The sequence below is a fragment of the Peromyscus eremicus genome, chromosome 8b (assembly GCF_949786415.1).
Source record: "Peromyscus eremicus chromosome 8b, PerEre_H2_v1, whole genome shotgun sequence".
Classification (NCBI taxonomy): domain Eukaryota; kingdom Metazoa; phylum Chordata; class Mammalia; order Rodentia; family Cricetidae; genus Peromyscus; species Peromyscus eremicus.
The window spans coordinates 42,770,639-42,785,945 of record NC_081424.1 but is presented as its reverse complement, the minus strand read 5'-3'; the positions used below and the strand labels follow the sequence as shown (position 1 = coordinate 42,785,945).

General features: G+C 39.8%; 1 protein-coding gene across 1 annotated transcript in view; it reads right to left on the bottom strand.

Annotated features, from left to right (window-relative positions):
- Positions 1-15,307, bottom strand: part of Utrn (utrophin) — a 507,673-nt gene that overhangs the window by 197,785 nt on the left and 294,581 nt on the right. The gene's annotated exons all lie outside the window — the stretch shown is intronic.

Here is a 15,307-nt window from a genome sequence, read left to right as displayed (position 1 = left end):
ATGAAGAGAGTTACCATTCAGTATCCAATTTTCCATACACCTGGAAATCATGAGTCAATTTAACACTTGTAGAACCTTGTTTCCATAGCCTAAAGGTTCATGCTATTTTAAAAAGCAAAGAGTCCAAACAGGTTAAAGGCCCTGATTAATCTGATTAATTAATCCAGTCCTTAGCTTCAGGTGCCCCGCCCCTACCCCCACACCACAACCCAGGGCAGACCATGCTCCTCTATAGCACACAATATATCTCAAAAAGATGAGAATTGTAAATCATGTGATCTATAACCCACAGACTCCAAGAATCATGGATGAAAATTGAGTTTCATTATATAGTAAGAAGTCTTAGTCATGCCATGCCAACTGAAATCAACAGCGCATGACCATGGTCTGGGGACAACTCACTTTAGATAAAGAGTAAGTCGGTAGTCCAGTTCAGAGAGCAACGAAGAATGGAGAAACTTTTCTCAAAGCATGTCTGTTGACGGAAAGAATCCAAAAAGGGGGGGGGGGGAATGGGCTACAAATATGGAGTGAAAAAGAAGAAGTATTGAAAGTTGAAGTTCTAAAGAAGCATGATGCACATTACTTCCAAAGAGCTGAGCTTTGAACAAATGCTTCTGCCATAGAAACAAATGGTATCAAGTTGGTGTTTGAAGCAGTCAGAGGTCACGCATATCAAAGAATAGGCCGAGATATGTGCCTCAGTGACAGAAATAGGACTTAATATACATATAGTCCTAGAGTGTCCGAGAGGGAAGAGAAGTCTGCCATACTATCCTCCCAGGGTTAAAATCATAAAAGAATGCTACGAGAATTTAGATTTTAAAAGAAGTGCATACTGAAACAAGATGAAAAAAAAAATGAATAAATTCAGGTTAAAAGTCTTGTTTACATATGCAAAGACCGAAAGTAGTGACTCTAGAAATCCATGTTAACCAACATTCACAGCAAGACTGTCAAAACAGCCAGGAGGGAAAACAACCCGACACCCACCAACAGATGAACAGATAAGCGAAATCTGTCCTATGCAGAACAGAGCAACATCCCCACAGAAAAAGAAAGGAAATTCTGACACAACCTAGATAAAACTTGAAGGACACTGTGGTAAAAAATAAATCAACCAGCCGCAAAAGACAAATATTCTACGTTTTCCTTGATGTGATGGATTTTCCACAGCCACAGTGATAGACATGGCATGTAGAATAGTGGTCCCCAGGGGCTGGAATCAGAGGACATACTGTGTAAATGGGTCGAGGTTCTGCTGTAAGTGATGAGAAAGTCCTAGAGACAGATGCTGATGGCAGGTGCATAGCACAGTTAATATACTTAATACCATTGAAGTGTGCACTTAAAATGGTGACAGTTCCATATTTTATGTATTTAACCCAGTTTTAAAACTAGACATGGTAATGAACCCCCATATTCTGAGGTGCTATTGAAAGCTTCACAAGGTAAAACCCACGAATTACCGACCCCATGCTAAGGAGATTTTAGGTATTTGCTGAAATGACTTTTGTGATCTCATGGTAAATAGACTGAAAAGGTGAGAAAAAATGGGCAGGTTTCATTAGGTGAATCTGAGTTTTTATTACATTCTTGAAATGAGCATTCAGTCCTTCTTAGCCTATCTTTTAATTAAGAACTTGCTTTTCTTTGAAAATTCAAGGCACTCAACATTACTCACTGGTCATAATTGGGCTTGTGTTTCTTGGGATATACTTATAAAACACTGCCTGAAAAGAAATGATTGCTCAGCCTAGGATCAACACAATTGCTTTTCAGCCAGAAGTGGATCCTAACAAATGTTTTTCACTTTCAGAACGTGGCTTTACAAAAATCTCTAAATTTGTTTAACATTTTCAAAATAATTAAGCATCAGCCAATACTGCTCAATGCACTTATCCTATAGAGAAGGTAGAAGATCTGTATTCAGATGACTCAGAGAAAGCAAAATCAACCTTAGCCAAGATGTGCACAGAGCTTGCTCCACGCAATGGGAGCTGGTTCTGGCAAGGAGCAGAAGACTGGAGGACAAGGGGGAACTATCCAGAGCAAGTGGATTCGGATGATTGTTATTACGTTCCCTCACAAATTTGGTAGCTATTCATTGAGCACAAACACACTCATCTATGGCTCTGAGCCCCACAGCTTCTCAACAGTCCCCTCTGAGAAATCTAGGTAAATTCCACTGCAAGGATTTTGGATCAGTATCAGTGATAAGCCAAAAACAAGCAAAATGCCTCTTAGCAAAGGCCGAGTTTTCAATTCAGATCACTCAGTCAATAAGTCACAGGAATCAAATACATAAACAAACACTACGCAGATTAGCTTATCAAATTTCTCTATGGAAAGTTTACACCATAGAATCTGACTCAAAGTAGGCTAATTAGACAGCTTTTCATATGCCAAGTGGCCTGCAGGGATATCTGAAAGATGTGATGGGTGTGGAAGATACATTTTTTTCCATTAAATCTACTTTGCATTACTTCACTGTGGGCCTAGCACATAGGAAGCTGACTGGGCTATTCTATACTGGAAACTCGCTTTGCTCATGTGCTCCAAGCTTGATTATATCCTCTGATCTTTGTATGTCTTCCATGAATGGACTCTACTTGGATCCACATCCTAATATTTCATTAGGATCTTTATTGCCAATCTAAGCATTCAATCCTAGGAATCATTTTAGGGCCTTAATTTATCGTTTAAACAATGATGTGGAAACTGAAATTTCAGAAGCAATATTTTCCATCCATTGCTTACACTTTCCCAAAAGGAATCTATCAGCCCTAATACCCCCTGCATATATTCATGAGACTTGACTTCACAGTTAGAAAGTATCTATACCCAATGCCTCATCAAACACAGTCTATGAGTCTGAGTTCCACAGCTGTCTACTTTCCTGAAGTGTGGACTCCAGGTACTACCCTATATGGCCTGCAGAACAGCTCTCCTGTAGGGCTGGCTTATATGCAAAAACGAGGATCAGTTCACAAGCAGTACTTGCCTTTCTCCCCTATCAATTGTGCCTAGCTCTGGACCTCCCGCCACTCATTCTGGTGGACATCCTCCCTACTCCCCTTCCACTCTTCCAAACTAGAATTTTGGAACTTATCTCCAATACTTCCCCCCTTTTCCTTCATACAGCCCTGTTCGCCAGGTCTTAGAAGCTATTGTGTAACAAAGCTAAATGTCAAAACCTATTCCTCTGTATTTCTTTTTCCTAGCATTTCTGTCTAATTGTTTGACGACTTTTTCTGGGACTATTAGTCACACCCTTGTGGTGGTTTGAATGATAATGACCACACAGACTCAGTATTTGTATGTTTGGGAAGGATAAGGAGGTGTGGTCTTGTTAGAGAAGTGTGTCAACCAGGCAGGGTTGGAGGTTTCAAAAGCCCATGCCCAGTCTCTACCTCTCTACCTCTCTACCTCCCTCCCTCCCTCTTTCCCTCTCCCTCTCCCTCTCCCTCTCCCTCTCCCTCTCCCTCTCCCTCTCCCTCTCTCTCTCTCTCAATCTCTCTCTCTCTCAGCTTACTGTTTGTGGATCAGATATAAGCTCTCTGCTATTGATCCAGCTCCATGCCTACCTGCCTGCAGCCATGCTCCTCACCATGATGGTCATGAACTCACCGTCCGAAACTGTGAGGCCCCCAATAAACGCTTCAACAAGTCGTCTTGGCTACAGTGTCTTATCACAGCAATGAAAAAGGAACTTAGACCATCCTCATGCCTGGTACCCTCATCCCTTCTATACATTACTGTACTGTGTTTCTTAAACATGATGCTTAGTTTAACTTTCCTAAAGCACAACAGTGCCCTCCTTTACTCCAAGACCTTTAATCATGCCCAAAGGTCTCAAAATGATCAACGTTAAATTCTTTGACAAGATCTCAGAATCTTGGGTGCTTTGACCTAACTCTACCTTTCTGTTATTTTCCCAGTATGTTATTTTAACAGCCACACAGGAGTCAAGCACGACCTCCCTCTCATTCCCAATCTACTGTACAAGCTTCCTCCTACCCGAGACACTCCTGTCCTCCTTGTCTGTCCTTCCCATCCTTAGAAATCCAACACACAACCTTCACCAGGGTGCCAGTTTTTCCAAACAGAAACAATGTCTGCGTCCTGCTAGGGGTCTGGTTCTGTCTCTCAATATTCACTTCATTCTACTCAGAGACAAAGTTTTATCTGCTCTCTCAAATGCCAGAGTTTACTAAAAGCTTTGTGGATTTTTCCTTTCTCTGCCTTTGTACATCTTAACAAATGTCATGTCCTCAGGACCTCTGACTTCAAGACCTCTGTAAAAACCTATTATTGAGTGATAGGAACAAATTCCATAATAAAAAAAATTAAAAAGAAAGGAAGGAAGGAAGGAAGAAAGGAAGGAAGGAAGGAAGGAAGGAAGAAAGAAAGAAAGAAAGAAAGAAAGAAAGAAAGAAAGAAAGAAGAAAGACTTTTGAATTTCTTAAAAAAAAACACTGACAAAGCAAAGACTGGACTGGAAATATTTTAAAAAAAATGAGTAGATGAGTAGTTTATCTCATTTAACTACTTCACAGTTTCAAGGCTCTGGGACACTTTTGTATCACTGGTTGTTCAAAAGCTGATTTAGCAATCTGCTAAGAAGAGATGGCCCTTTACCCTCATTAATTCTGGGGGGTGATAATAAAACTAAAAGCAACCTTCTCCCGTGTGCTCTGGGACCTGTCACAACCTAAAATGGAACAGAGCAATTAGAATCATTTATACTCATTTACAAAATAACTTTATAGAGGGGCAGAGAGAGAGCTCAGCGGTTAAGAGCACTGGCTACTCTTCGGAGGACCAGGGCTTAATTCCCAGCTCTGACATGGTGGCCAACAACCATGTCATAATTCCAGCAGAGGAACTGATGCCTGCCTGCCTGCCTGCCTGCTTCAGTTCTCCTTGGGCAATACAGGAAACTGATGCACAAACATACACGTAGGCAAAACACCCATACCCATAAAATAAAAGTAAGTAAATAAATACTAACAAAGTAAAACAAAAGAACCACAAAAAAACCCAGCTTTATATACTACTTCTCACTACTATTGCCATTCATAAATATAGCACCCTCAAAGGTGAGGTTGAGGTATATTTTTGTATCAAAGAAGAATGAGTCGACGGGCTAAAACTTTGCTAACCCTGCCAATCCTTCTGCGCGGGCTGGGTTGGGGAAACCGTACCACACAGATGGACTCAGCCTTTCTCGTGTTACAGACAAAATGAAACAAATGGAGCTCAGAGAACCCAACTCATTCAGAAAGCTCGCAGAGATGCCGAACCAGATTCCAGCTCAGACGTCTAGTCCTCCGCTCAACCCAGCCACTGCTCTGGCGATGAATGAAAAGCAGTAATATAACAGTGAATCCATTTGGAACGCTGTTTCTATCCCTTCTGAATACACCTGTTTGGCTGGGAGCGGGGTCACTGCGTTTCTTTGAAGCGCATTTGATGTGTGTTGGCTCTAGACCTCAGGGGCTAGCCCTCACTTTACGCTAATCCTGCCCTCTCTTGTCAGCCAGGTTAACCTCACTTTAAGTACAGGTGATGGAGAATGTGAGAGAGATGTCACCTACAGCAGGCCAGGCCCACAATGAACACAAGTCACTTTCCAAAAGGGAGGGAAATTTCAACCAGTCTGTCTCGTTTCCCAAAAATAAATTTCCCCATTGTGAGGAAAGATATTTAAAAGATCCGTTTATAATGAAAGCCTCTAGTGTACATGTTCATCTCCTCTGGGATTAGGCAATGATGATTTACAATATAGATGCTTTCTAGCAGATCCACAGAGATATGAGAAAAAAACAGCTATCATTATTCCATCAAAAGACACTAGACACTGGAGTCTATTTCTTATCAGATAATCCCACAGCCCGGAGTGGTGGCGCACGCCTTTAATCCCAGCACTCAGGAGCCAGAGGCAGGCGGATCTCTGTGAGTTCAATTCTGTTCTGATCTACAGACAGAATTCCAGGACAGAGTTTAAAGCTACATGGAGAAACCCTGTCTCAAAAATTCCCCACCCAAAAAAAAAAAAAAAAAAACAAACCCAGATAATCCAACAAATTTACATACAGTTATCCTTAAACTTTATATCATCATATTATATGTTATAGGACACATCTGTTGCCAACATAAAACACTGGTTCAGTGACAGATATAGGAGGCCATTTTATACGCACACATAAATAAAAACAGAACTGGTTGTTAATTAAACTTTCATGAGAATGTAGTAACTAATGAACATGATGAAAATCTATTTGCACTAAGAGAAGAGAGATCTCTGCAGGAATGACCAGATGGGAGCAAAAGCTTTAACAAAATATTACCCCCAACCCTGAAAAATGAAGCCAAGCAGAGAGGACAGGGTCGAAGGAGGAAGAAGATGAGAACAGAGAATAATAAAGCAAAGGAGGAGAGAGACAGGGAAGAGGAAAAGTGACATCAACATCTTTTCCACAAACTAAACGCAACAGCTTACAAGTTCCTCTGAACATTTTCCAGGGAACAAAACAATACTTGTTATACTCGCAAAAGGCAGCCATTTTAAGGATAAAGTGGGATGGCTAAAGTATTTAGAGAAATATGATTTGTGAGTACTGTGAGAATAGTCTCACCAAAGGTCAGCCACAGACAACTGTTTCACACCTACAATCATTACTCAAATGATGGAAAAACACACCATCAGCCATCAATGAGGGAACATACAAAGGTAAGAACTTTCTGTCATCATATTACGTATGACGTCATATTATGTATGCATAATGAGTCTGAACTCATTATAATGGATTAAGTGCCAGATTAAAAACACTAAGTACTACAAAAGCCCAATTTAGGAAGTGAGTTAAATCTCCTTAGAATTGCTATTAGAGAATTCACCAAGAAGATAACATTTGAGGAAAGCTCTAAAGGATAAATAGAATGCTCTAGAAGAAAGGCATTCTAGGCACAAAAATAGGCACAAACTCAGAAAAGCACATGCCTTCTTTGAAGAGCCCTGAACAGTTTTGTATGTGAATGGAGTATTCACGTTACCAATAAGATAATGGTTTCTCACTAAAATGACTCACAATCTATGAATTTTTGACTCATTATATTGATAACCCTATTCTTAAGTTATAATGAACTATGATATTATAACTATGATATTACACTCCGGTAAGCATTTTTAAATTCCATTTTTAATGATGTGTATCTGTGTGTCTGTTTGTGGGTATGTGCTAATGAGTACAGTGTCCACAGAGGCCAGAATGGGGCACTAGATCCCCTGGTGCTGGAGGTACAGGTAGTTGTGGTTGTTGGACAAGGGCACTGGGAACCAGACTGAGCTTCTTTTCAAAAACAGCACTGCTAAGCCATCTCTCCAGCCCCTGGTAAGCATTTTTAAGAAAACAGTTCAGTTAATCCTTACCACAACCTTTAAAAGTGGTGACACTATCACTGTCTCTACTTCACAGATGGAAACAGAGAAGTTAACTAACTTGACTAATGTCACTGACTCCAGAATGTTCTTAGAGCCCATCTTCCATCCAGGTGCTGACTCACCTCCAGCCTCACAATAGAAACATCACCTCACACTCCAAGTGAGGTACACTATGGACAGAAGAACCAAACCCCAGCCATCAAGCCGCCTCCTTCGAGTCCTTTCCTTCCTTCCATTCATTTCTTTAGACCTCTAGACTGCCCTATTGCTCTGCAGGAATCCCTTATTCCTTCCTCATCTCCTGCAAATGGCAACAGCAGGGCTAAATTACTAAATGGAAGAAAAGTAGAATATCTAAAGCAGGGAAGTGCCCAGAGCTGTCTTGGCTGCAGCTCATCCAACCTCAGGGAAGGCAGACTTTCATGAACTACAGAACAAAGATCTACAGATAGAAGGAAGGATCAAGAAAACCAGTCAATCAAGACTGGTCAAATCAAGAAACACTACTTATTCAGTTACCATATCCATTCACCATGTTAGGAGTGGAAATGTAACTTCTCTCTCTTTGAGAATATATAAATATAAATATATTTTAAAGGGCATGGTTCATCTTGAACCATCATTTTGAAACTACACTTTGTCAAAATACTTAAAAAAAAATAGGGAAAGCATAAGAGCCTTCCAATTAAGCAGATGGTGCCTTTATTACAACAGGGACAGGAGCTGAAAAGCACCAGCATACACACCCAGATTGATTCACCTCAGCACCAGAGTTAAAGGAACCCATTTTGGAAAAAAAAAAAAAAAAAGTATCAGACAATAAAATCCAAATGGAGGGTTTAGTAGCACAAGTAGGTACTTTAAAATGATATAAACGAACTGGCACTTAGTAGTGACATTTTCCACACAGCAATCATGGCCATCACAGTGAATGAGCTTGTTAAATTTACAAGCCAGCCCAACTAAGCCAGGCTCAAGGCTCAATATATGCAGGAGGTGTCTAAAGTACACGAATGATAAAAGGAACATCATATACATAACATTTATTCTGAGTGAAGGGAAGCAGGGAGGGGAAAGGGAAGGGGAGGGGATGGGGATAAGACAGACAGAAAGGGAGGGAGGGAGGGAGGGAGGGAGGGAGAGAAGGAGGGAGGGAGGGAGGGAGGGAGGGAGGGAGGGAGGGAGGGAGGGAGGGAGAGAGACAGGAAGAGAGACAGAGGGAGAGAGAAGAGACAGGTGGAGCTCTATTAGAAAGTTCTGAATCAAGGCATGTCCACAATGAATACATGTGGTGACATTGGCGCTCACGTGGGGCAAATCCCAAAAGCCTGGGTGGCTCCTGCCCTCAGCCTCCTCCCCGGCTAGCGGGTACCTAAACCCGCCTGCAAAGTTCCATATAACCAGGGAACACCTACACGATTCCATTCCCAAAAAAGGGAGCAGCTAGTCCGGTCTCAGCTCCCTAGCTTAGCCCCGAGACCAGCGAAAGAGGCACTCCTCCGCTTCCTGAGTGCACGCACGCCAGCTGCGGCTTGGCTCCGCCATCTTGACTCCAGCGAGCTGCAGTCAGCCAAGATCACCAGCAGGCCCTGCTTTGGAGCTGTACCATCGCCACCTGCTGGCTGAAAAGTGCTACTACACCCCCCAAAACCACGAAAGGTAAGTAAAAGTACCTGATAATTTTACACCTTAAAATTGACTGACAAATTTTAAATAATTCTGGTAATATGGCTAACAACATTACCTCACAAGAATTTAAAAACCTTTTTGCCTGTATGATGAATGACATCTTCCTGGAAATATACGACCTTCCTAAGGCATATCTGGCCTGTACCATTTTGGCATTCATCGTAATAATTCACACAATGTTCAAACACTGGTTTAAAAACAAGAACAAAGATGAGTTATTATTGGGACTGATACAGGCTTTAAGCGAGAGCAATGACGGCTTACAGAAAAAGATTCTATCTCTGGAATCTGCTTTAATGGATAGCAATGAGACCTTAGAGAAAAAGATTCTCTCTCTGGAATCTGCTAACCAGGATTTACAGGCTTTCAAAACTAACAACGACGGCTTACAGAAAAAGATTCTATCTCTGGAATCTGCTTTAATGGATAGCAATGAGACCTTAGAGAAAAAGATTCTTTCTCTGGAATCTGCTAATCAGGATTTACAAAACAGGCTTGTACCAAAAATTGATCTTATTGATAATAAATGTGAATATTTAATGGACAGAACACTAACTCTCCAGACACTATATAAGGAAGAAAGATTATCATTAATTGATAAGATAAGGTCCATGGAATCATGTGTTTCTGAGGAACATAAAAACTTCTATGATTCCATGAGAAATCTGGAGTCCCTTGCCAGAGAGGAGGTTCACTCCCTAGAACAGACCCTAGGTGCTCGTTTGCAGGCCTTAGAAGAAACTCTCAGTAAACATGACAAGGGACCTAATAAGCAGAAGGGCAAGACCATAGAGGTTGTAACATCTCCAAATGGCTCTCACACAATGGCTTATCCTGTTATCATCCATGAGAAGCCAGCGGATGACACACACCCCGAGCCATATAATACATATACATTACAACCAATTTCAACAAGGGACTTTAAAAATATAAAGGAAGCAGTAGTTACGTATGGGATACACTCCACATACGTAAAACAATTGTTAAATTCATGGTCTACCTCACATAGAATCATCCCAGATGACTGGCATCAGTTGATTTCAGCTGTTCTAGAATATAGTCAGCAGCTACAGTGGAAAAGCTGGTTGAGAGAAGAGGCAAAAAATTTAGAACAACAAGGTAAACTCAGAGGTTTTGTGATCTCCCAAGATCAAATACTTGGTGAGGGATGTTTTGCTGACAGGAATGTACAAGCCATTTATGATGAACATACAATATCCCTATGCCGTACAGCAGCTCTAAATGCTTGGGAAAAAATTCCAGAACCTGGAAAACCAACTGAGGTATACACAAAGATATTTCAGGGACCGCACGAACCCTTCACTGATTTTTTACAAAGACTGAACACAGCTATAACAAGAGCTGTATCAGATAAAGAATTAAGAAAAGTATTAACTGAGTCCTTGGCATTCGACAATGCTAATGCAGAATGCAGAAGAATACTGACACCATTAAAGATCAGATCAGCTCCTTTGAAAAAATGGATTCAGTATACTAATGGTGTTGAGTCTCGTAACTACAGTAATGAGGCTTGGATAGGAGAGACAAATCCCAGAGGTGAAAGAAGGCCCCGTGTTACCAAATGTTTTAAATGTGGTACACCAGGTCATATAAGTAAAAACTATACATGGGGTACTCCTAGGAGTAATACTCCTTTTAGGAATAGCCTAAACAGGAGACCCCAACCACCTCCCAGATTATGTAGAAGGTGTGGCAAAGGCCGACATTGGACCAGTGAATACAGATCAAAAATAGATATACGAGGTAACCCTTTACTGGCGGGAAACGCCTCAGGGGGCCTCTTGCAGGCCCCCAAATCAAATGTAGTACGAACATTCCCAGCCACTGTGGAAGAAATTCCTCTCCAGGACAACTGAATAAACCACTGCCTAATGTAAAAACCGATACTGCAATGGATGATAAAACAGCTCTGATGAATGGATCACAGTTTACAAAGAACACTATAAAACAAATATTTTGGCAGACTTCCATAAATGGTCAAAGACCAAAGCTTAGAATTCGAATTAATGGCCTGGTTATGGAGGGATTGGTAGACACAGGTGCAGATGTGACTATAATTACACCAAAATCATGGCATCCGAATTGGCCTCTTCAAGAGGTAGATGTCCAACTTTTAGGGATTGGCACCCTATCTCAGATAAAACAGAGTTCGAGATGGGTTGAATACATAGGGCCAAAAAAACAGAGAGGAAGACTAAAGCCATATGTAACAAATGTAACAGTAAATCTTTGGGGCCGAGATCTGTTACAACAGTGGAATACCCAGATTAAAATTCCTACACTTTCAAAAAAAGAATACAGACCAATACATGTTTCTAGGAATAATATCATCACATGCTATAAAAATCAGGCACCAACCATTCAGGCTGTTCACAAACAGAGCACAACTGCTGTTGAACTCTCAGAAGTACCAACTGCCTTACCTTTAAAATGGCTAACTAATAAACCTGTCTGGGTTGGACAATGGCCTTTGACAAAAGAGAAGCTACAAGCTTTAGAACAGCTGGTTCAAGAGCAGTTAAATGCTCAACACATTGAAGAATCTACCAGCCCTTGGAATTCTCCTGTATTTGTTATTAAAAAAAAGTCTGGTAATTAAAAAATGCTGACAGATCTGAAAGCTATTAATAAAGTAATTCAGCCAATGGGCTCCCTACAGACTGGGATGCCCTTGCCCTCTCTGCTACCTAAAGAATGGCCTATAATAGTTATTGACTTAAAAGACTGTTTCTTTACCATACCCTTACAAGAAAATGATAGAGAAAAATTTGCCTTCACAGTACCTAATTATAACAATTCTCAGCCAGTCAAGAGATATCAATGGAAGGTCCTCCCACAGGGAATGTTAAACAGCCCTACTTTGTGCCAATACTTTATACAAAAACCATTAGAGATAATTCATGTAAAGTTTCCACAATCCATAATTTATCACTATATGGATGATATCCTATTAGCTGATCCAAAGTTAGATACATTAAAAAACATGTTTAAAGAAGTAAAAAAAGTTTTGCCTCACTGGGGACTACAACTTGCTCCTAAAAAAATACAAAGAGGAGATTCTATTAACTACTTAGGATATAAGATAGAGCTACAAAAAATTAGACCCCAAAAGGTACAGCTAAGGAGAGATCGATTAAAGACTCTTAATGATTTTCAAAAGTTATTAGGAAGCATTTCCAACTTACTGGGTATCATGGAAATACCCAAAGATGGACTACAAAATTTGGCTAATACTCTAGAAGGGGACAAAGAATTAAATAGTCCAAGAGAATTATCAGCCGAAGCTGAGAAGAAATTGGCTCTAATAAAAAAGACAATTCGAAAAACACATATGGATCATGTGGATCCAGAACTTAAATGCATTCTTGTCATATTCCCCTCCAGACATTCCCCAACAGGTATTTTGATACAGAGGGAAGATATTATATTGAAATGGATATTCCTACCACGTAAACCAAATAAGAAATTAAAGACTTATATAAAAAAGATCTCTGATTTGATTCAAAAAGGTAAACTAAGACTTCGCCAGTTGACAAAAATGGACCCAACAAAAATTGTAGTACCTTTAACTAATAAAGAAATTTCATCACTATAAAAAGATAATGAATACTGGCAGAGAGCCTGCAATAACTTTTTGGGAGAGATTAACAACCACTATCCCAAAAACAAAAAAATAAAATTTATCCTTCTGAGGTCTTTGATGTGGTTAAAGACTAGATACTTACAATTTTCCTTAGTTATAATAAAAGATAAGTTAGATATAAAACCTTAAACTTACAAATAGAAGATAGATAGGATCTCTTCTTTAATATTGTAACTGTAATTCTTGCTTGATAATTGTTTTGTTATATGTAATTTTACTATGTTAAAGTTAAAACCTTCCTTTTTAAGAAAAGAAAAGGGGAAGTGCTGTGGGATGGTCTGTATGTCAAGTGTGTTGCTGATTGGTCAGTAAATAAATCACTGATTGGCCATTGGCTAGGCAGGAAGTATAGGCGGGACAAGGAAAAGAATTCTGGGAAGTGGAAGGCTGAGAGAGAGACACTGCCAGCCGCCATCAGGACAAGGAAGATGTAAGGTACCAGTAAGCCATGAGCCATGTGGCAAAGTAAAGATTAATAGAAATGGGCTAAATATAAGAGTAAGAGCTAGACAATAACAGGCCTGAGCTAATGGCCAAGCAGTTTAAATAATGTAAGAGTCTGTGTGTTTATTTTATAAGTGGGCTCTGAGACTGGCGGGACTTGGTGGCGGGAGCTGGAGAGAAATTCTCCAGCAACATGACATACTCCAAGTTTCAAGACAGAATTCTCTTCTTGGGTGACCTCATATTGAATCACCCACCCATGTGATTTTATAACATCACCTAATTTCTGATTTAATTATATTATAAACACTACATTCACAAAACCACACTCAGGAATAGAGAGATCTTAAGTGGCAACTTTTAGGCTCTTTCTCTCCTGTGAAGCCTACCTATCTTCAGTTCTGCACTGTGTGCTAGGATGAACAAAGCTGGGCTATAATTTGGGTATATGTTGGGCAAGATCAATGAAATTCCAGATCAATTTCCCACAGACAAAAGGAAAACAATGAGAAATCTACTCATCACTGACATTTCATCAGGTATGTGAACACCTTTCCCCACACAGGCACTCCGCAGTTATAAAAGCAAACTGGATTTCTCCCACATTCTGGTGTATGGGGCTGTGAAATTATGTTCTGACTCATAGTCTACTTCATTCTATCTAAGGTAGAATTTCTAGACTGACCAAGTTGGCAAGTGGAGTTCTCAAATAATAAAATTTAAAGTAGAAGGCACTATGCAAATGCCAATCAATCCTAATGCCTAAAGAAACCATTTTCCTTTATTAATAAATAAGATTTATTTAATCTCATAGACAGCAAATTTGTAATGTACCACTAAGACCTTGAGGGAGTCATTTATGACCATATAGTTACTGTGATCAGTAGGCAATTATATTTAATATAATGGGCTATTTGCTAAGTGTCAACAAAATCAATCAGTCTACTTTAAAAGACTGAATAGTTTAATCCCATCAAGACTTGTTCACGGCCAATTTGATTCTCATCTTTAAAAGGCACTACTTCAAAAAGTCTAAATTGTGATTAGGATAACAAAACTTATTAAATATTATGCCTAAATGAATCATGTTAAATATTTGAGCATAAATGAAATGTATTTGGTAAAAATCTATTTTTTTTTAGCTATTATATTTTGGCGATCCAACATCAATGCTTAGCTCTTACTGATATAGCATATGAGCACAAAGTATTTTAACTTCCAAATAATAAACAATTATGACACAGGAAAAACAGTATCAAACTGTCCAATGTACAGTAAGCACAACACCAAAAATATTCAGAAAACGAATCAACAGCACACTGGTAAATGAAACTGAAGTGGGATTTACTTTACACAATTCATTTATTTATCACTTAAAATTAGTGGTAGCTGTAGTAGTAGCGGCAGTAGTAGTAATGTGTGTCGGGGCACGTGTCTGCTATGGAGCAATCTTTGTACACTGCAAATATATTGCTAATAAAAAGCTGATTGGCCGATGGCTAGGCAGGATTTTCAGGGCAGAGAGAATGCTGGGAAGAAGGAAGGCAGAGTCAGAGGAGTCACCAGCAAGACATAGAGAGGAAACAGGAGGTGCAAGATGAAAGAGAGGCAATGCCACATGGCAGAATGTAGATTAATATAAATGGGTTAATTTCAAATAGAAGAGTTAGCTAGTAACAAGCCTGAGCTATTGGCTGAGCATTTATAATTAATATTAAGTCTCTGAATGGTTATTTGAGAGTGACTGCCAAGACACAAAGAAACTCTGCTTACATGTGTCTGCCACACACACACAGCTCAGAGGATAACTTTCAGGAGCTAAGTTTCTCCATACAGCATGGGTCCACAGATCAAACTCTGATTGCCAGGCTTACATGGCAAGCACTTTTACCCACTGAATCATCTCGCTAGCCTTATTTTTACTTTGTGAAACAAGATCTGCCTATGCAACCAAGGCTGGCCTTGAACTCATAATCCTTCAGCCTCTGTTTCCTTGGTGTTGAATTAAAGGTGTGTGCTATCATGCCCAGCTTAAAATTTTTTAACTACTGATTGCTAAAAGA